This window comes from Mauremys reevesii, unplaced genomic scaffold (assembly GCF_016161935.1).
Source record: "Mauremys reevesii isolate NIE-2019 unplaced genomic scaffold, ASM1616193v1 Contig10, whole genome shotgun sequence".
NCBI classification, from domain to species: domain Eukaryota; kingdom Metazoa; phylum Chordata; order Testudines; family Geoemydidae; genus Mauremys; species Mauremys reevesii.
Genome location: NW_024100716.1, coordinates 668,449 through 674,707, shown reverse-complemented (window position 1 = coordinate 674,707; position 6,259 = coordinate 668,449). Strand labels below are relative to the sequence as shown.

Here is a 6,259-nt window from a genome sequence, read left to right as displayed (position 1 = left end):
CATTTGCTGAAGCTGGCTTCTTGCTGCATCCCAACGTTTCCCAGCTGTTGTGCAATGACAAACAACTATAGGGTTTGGATTTTTATAACACTTTATTAAACAACAATTAATCATTCACTTCTACTGATCCAGTTTATAAGACGACAAAGATAGAATTGATAAAAGAAAACCAGCAAACATTTACTGCATTTTCATAACTTTACATCTCATTTGTGACTTGTGATTTGATAAAAATCTTGTAAGTGGCATTTTAAAAATAAAGAGCATATCACTTTGTCCCAACTTCAGTATTCTGTAAATGATAGATCACGTGCCAGATTCACCTCCGATGTAAGGTAATTGATGCCAATGGAATTATACTGGCAATTAATTTGGCTCCTTGTTTTCAGAGTGTTTTTGAAAGGTGCTAATGGAGATCACAGTAAATTGCAGACTAAATGGACTCCAGGACTAAATGGAGCATGTAGGATGGCATAGCTTATGTTCTACTGCAGCATATGCCATATACCAAGGGACTGCTTTCATTGGGCTTTGGGTCAGGCCCCCAGGACACAGTGCTAAGAAAATGCAACCGTCAAAAAATGGTTAATATGTTTTTTTTCATGAAGTGCAGCTTTAGGAAAGTAATGCATTGGAGCCCTGCCATCTAAAATACATTGATGGGTTGCAAGAAGGAGCCAAGGCAACTGTTTCCACAGTTCAGCTTAACCAATGGCTGCTCTTTAAAGATCAAGTCCTAATTCTCCTCTAATTTTAATCTTTTAGTAATTATTTGAGGCCAATGCTTAATATGATATTTATGGCCTTGCATACTTTGAGCAATGACAACAAAACAGTTCAGTTTTCATGTGTTATCCAAATAGAGACATTCCTCCAAATGCACATCAGTATGTGAGCAATCTCCCTATCATGATACATGTTCTGTCCGTCACTAAGTCATCTATTTAATCTATGTTTATAGCAGAGGCATTTCTAGTGCTCCTGTTGCCATTGTAGCTAAACACCAGTTAAAAAGCTATGAACCTAATCTTGCACCCAATTGTTACCAGGCATAGAGCTTATTATCCTTCAGTGGGACAGCTCATGGTAAGAAGCCTTATCTCCAGGAGCTACTCTTGGTAGGAATAGGCCCTCATTTAACATTCACATTGTCCAAAGGGATATAAAAATCGGACTTTCTGTGATCTCTAGTTGTTGTGTATATTCATATCAGCGTAACACAGGTTGAAAAATAAGATTGTATTTAACAAGGTAGCCATCATTGTAAACGTACAGGACTCGGTCTGAGGGGTTATAGTTGATACTTTGAATTATGGATAAAATGTTAGAAACAATTATGCTAATTTTACCTTCCTGTTCAGTGTTTGTGTCGTATGTGTAAAATATTTCCTCTTTCTGATTGTGGACAGGTCTTGTGGCATATAGAATACCACATATGATGAAAGCGCTGGAAATGGACGGCTTGTACTGCCTTGTATTCCAAGTATGGAGCACATCAAGTGTGGTCTCATTGAGTTTGCTAATCATAATGTTACCTGTGTTGTCCTCAGTTGAATAAATTACCCACAATCCACTTTCATCCACAGCAAAGTCCATATCTTACCACTCAACACCAGCATAAGAGAAACGGTTACCATAAGTAGCATTCGGCAGAGTTTTCCTCACAGCCAGCCAATGTGTTTGTGTTTTAATCGAGCTTGCCCATATCTCTTGAATTAGGTACATTCTAATACATGAAGTTATTGTCAACGGTGGTGCCACTGCCTTCCCCATATTGAATTTTAACTCTCTAGCATTTTTAATAGCAGCAAATCATCATGGGAATTATGAAGTCTGTAATATTCTAAGAGTCTCCCATCTGTGTTCAAAGGTGCAACCCAGTATAGGTCCTTCTGCGGAGTCCGAAGAGAGTAATCCCTACCCAGGAACCATATGTGAAGGAAAATCCTCTACAGTTCAGCTGTACAACATAGGGCTGGCTGATATTCACAATTCCACCATGACCACAGCTGCCTGTAAGCAAAGAGAAAATGCAGGCTTTTCAAATGGCATGATTAGGAGAGAGGATTTAGTGTGTGCGCTTTATAAGAATCAGCACTGTTGCAAGAACAGAAATACATATCTTTGTCAAAGATTTTCCTTGCACCATGTAAACAGCACATGGATTTCAGTTCTGTAGCAGTTCCAGTCTGACTGAAATACAGTGGTCATACCACTAGAACTGGGTTCATACTGAAAAAACAGCCAACAATCCAGCAACACATTTCAGAGATCTCAGTTTTCAGTCGGTCCTCACTTGCAGTAAATAAGTGATTAGCTTCCGTTTCAGATAAGTGACCAGTTTTCTGTTTCCACTTATTCTATGCTTTCCACCCCGCTGGGCTGGGAAATCGCATAGAAAATATAATTTCAGAAGCATTTTAGGTCATTTTCTCCTGCAGTGGAGCACAGTTCTGGAAATATGGGAAACAAGAAGGAACATCTTTGTCTCACTGTACCTCCGTGAGTTTTGAAGGTGGAGGGAGAATTAGCAGCACTAGTTCAGGAGGCTCATTTCAGATTACCAAGCTACTGTCAAAATAACCACTTTAAAACAATACTTCAGAGAGCCTTTCATCTGAGGCTATCAAAGCAATTCAGATATTAATGAGCATAGCCTCATAACAGCTCTATAAAGTGGAGGTAAATATCCTCCGTTTACATGTGAGGTAACTATAAAGTGACCATACAACCTATTTCAACCACGATAGTCTTGGTTTTTCTTATGATGCCCCAGGGTAACTGAAATATCCTGGTTTGTTTTTGTTTTTTCATTTCATTAGACAAAATATTTGTTTTTTTATAGTAACACGATGCTTGTTCAAGATGTATTGCTGGCTAAGTAGCATTTGCACTGTTTACTGAGAACAAACAGCCCGTGGAATGAGCTTTCAGGGTAATGAACAATGTCTGGAATGAAGAGAACTTGAATGAAAGTAAACGCTATCAAAGCTGTTCCTTTGTTCAGAGCGACTGTTGATGACACTTGTTCAATGTTTCACAATCAATGCAGAACACTAAAATATTGGAAAAAATCCTCCACTCCAAAATACGCAGGTCTCCCTGGGTCAGAAGCTGGCAGTGGTGACACCAGCACACTTAAAAATAAAAGTTTCCTTTTGCCTGACTCTTTGCAGCGCTAAAAGATGTCCCCATGAACATGTGCCAGTTTTTTCCCTTTAAAAGCATGGTCATCTGAGACACACATGCTAAGTGACCTGCACAGTCACACAGCAAGTGAATGGCAGTGCCAAGACTCGAACCAATATTCCCTAACTCAAAGTCAGGTGCTTTAACCACTAGACATTAATCCCTCTTAGAGGTGAAGTAACATTTATCTGCCAAGATCTGAGTTTTATTTTTTTATTAATTGATCAATTCAGGGCAACAGCTGCTGCTATCAAATCAGTGCAGAGGTTGCACATGCTCTAGTGCAGGGGTCTCAAATAAAGCGGGTTATTTTCTGCTGCCCGCAAGCTCCTCAAAGCCCCCCTGCCCTCCCCCAGCGTTTACCTAGAGCGGCTCTGGCCCAGCGCGCACTGGGGGCAGGGCAGGTGCTGCGGGAAGAGGAAAGAACCTGGGGTAGGAGAGGCGCAGGGGTGTGTGTTGATCTTGCTTCAGGCACCGCCCCCAGCAGCTCCCATTGGCAGTTCCCCCCCCCCGCCCCCAGAAGTCTCAGTTCCCGGCCAATGGGAAATGCTGGGGGCAGTGCCTGCTCCTCTCCTCCCGCACATTCCAGCTGCTTCCCGGAGCGGCACAGGGGCAGGGCAGGCAGGCAAGGAGCATGCCCTGCCCCCCAGTGCGTGCCGGGTCAGAGCCTGCCCCCCAAGCCCCTCCTGCAGTTGAACCCCCCGCCCTGAGCCCCTTGCCACCCCTGCACCCCAACCCCCTGCCACACCCCTCATGCACCCCAACCCACTGCCATGAGTCCCCTGCCGCACCCTGACACCCTGCCGTATCCTGCACCCTGACCCCATCCTGAGCCCCCTGCTGCAGCCCTCCTGCACACCAACCACCTTCCCTGAGCTGCCTGCCGCACCCTGCACCCGACCTCCTGCCCTGAGACCCCTGCTGCACCCCACACCTCTCCTGCAGCCCAACCCCTTTCCCTGAGCCTCCTGCCATACCCTGCACCCTGACCCCCTGCCCTGAGCCCCCTGCCACACCCCACACCCCTCCTGCACCCCCTGTGGGCACGGAGGAGGTGGGGTTGGGGTGGGGATTTTGGGGATAGGGGTTGGAATGGGGGCAGGGAAGGGGTGGGAAGAGGCAGGGCAGAGGCGAGGCCTCATGGAAGTGGTGGAGTGGGGACAGGGCCAAGGATGGTGGAGGGGAGGTGTCAGTAATGCGGCCCTCGGGCCAATGTACTAGTCCTCATGTGGACCTCGTGGTCATTTGAGTTTGAGACCCCTGCTTTATCCCAAAGTGAAAGGGAACTTTTTTGCAACTGGCTTTTAAATGTATGGGAGGGTTATTGAAAAGTATATGGAGGCAAACTTGGTTTGCTGTGTTTATAAAGCTGCTGATTTGTGTGTGAGAGATGTCTGTGCAAGGCACAGGTGTAGTTTTTTTTTTAAGTACTGGGTTTGTTTTAAAGCAACAGGGTTTATTACTGTGCAAAAGTGGTTTAAAATGGATTTTAAAATCAGTTTGTTTTTTTATTCTCCAAAATGAGATGTATTTTAAATAAATGTTTGTGAGGTTTTTGTTTGTTTGTTTGTTGTTTTTTGTTTTAAGTGGTAGACATAAACTCAAAACGTGTGTTGTACAGCCTGAAATGAATTATTTGTTTTAAAGCTATGACTTTATAAATAGAAAAACACCCTAATGAATATTTCGTTTTTAAGTTTACAAGAAAGTGTCGTGTGTTTTATAATAATGTTGTTTGCTCCACAGTACAGTCAAAACATGAGAGATCCTTAGACCAGAGGGCAAACAAGCTCAAAAGAAAAAGGAAAGAGACAGCTGCAAAGGAAAATTCACCAGCATCAGTGACTCATGGATGGATGAAGCCCAGTAAATATATTTTGCTTATTGGTTTGGTTGCTCTATGAGGTTTTGTATTTTAAGTAAATACATAGGTGTGGGTGAGAAAGATGATAAAGTTCAGTTTTGTAAAATGGTTCCCCCTCCCCCCCATAGGCACTTTTCTGATAATGCTGTAGACAGAGCTACAAGGACACCTCCTCCAGAACTGCCAACGAACCAGGGCCGTCTCTGCTTTGAGACCTTTAACAAGGCGAAACAGCACAAGAGTGCAGATGAATCATCCGGGCAGTTCAAACCTCATATACGTCAAACCCAAGGGCAAGACAAGACTCTGGATAAAAACAACCACAACTCCAGTTCCTCAGTGGCCACTGCCACACCAAACCCTGAGAAAACTGTGAGCGAAAATGCCCACCTTCACAAACCCAGAGCACTGACGCTAGGGGTTCTGAACATGCACAAAAACACACACATTCACAAACCCGGAGCATGCGCTCTAGGGGATCTGAACGTGTGCAGAACCACACACATTCACTAACCCAGAGCATGCTTAAAACAGCCCTGGGGGAAGGTTGTGGCTGGTTGCTGCTAAACTGGGCTGATTGGGAAGTGGCTGCAGCTGGGCCACACCCCAATCAGGCCCAGCTGGTCCCTATAAAAGTCTGTGAGCCAGAGGCCCAGAAGAACTCTCTCTGCATTCAGAGAAAGAAGGGCCTGGTGGCAGAGAGCTAGAGACAGAGTACCTGAGTGGAGCAGGGCTGGGGACAGGCTGAGGAGCTGGGGCGCTCCAGCCTGGAAAGCCCCAGGCTGTGGCCTAGCAGAAGGCCAAGGGGTACCGGAGGTTGCAAAGGGCAGCCCATGGGTAGGCCAAGACAGCAGGTCCCAACCCTCCTTGCCAGTGATGAGTAGGCTGGTACTGCAGTCTGCCCCAGGGCGTGGGGGCTAGATGGATGACTGGCAGTAGCCTGATACTGAGGTGAGGTGGGAATAATGGGTGGGGGTTCTCCAGGGAGAGTAGACCCTAGGACCCCTAGACTGAGGGGTTACTGCCAGGGGGCAGCATCCCAGGTAAAAGGGCACTGGGGTCCAGGGAGGGACATGGGGGCCAGAGGACAGGCAGATCACCCACCTTCAGAGGGCGCTCTGGAGCTGGAATGAGCTAATTCCCAGAAGTCACCAACAGGAGGTGCCACAGGGGTGGGTCCACTCATCTACAGACTGACAAACCAGT

At 45.7% G+C, this 6,259-nt stretch overlaps 1 pseudogene; it reads right to left on the bottom strand.

Annotated features, from left to right (window-relative positions):
- Positions 1 to 222: 222 nt before the first annotated feature.
- On the bottom strand, positions 223 to 5,519 carry LOC120392554 (annotated as a pseudogene).
- Between the last annotated feature and the right edge of the window lie 740 nt (positions 5,520 to 6,259).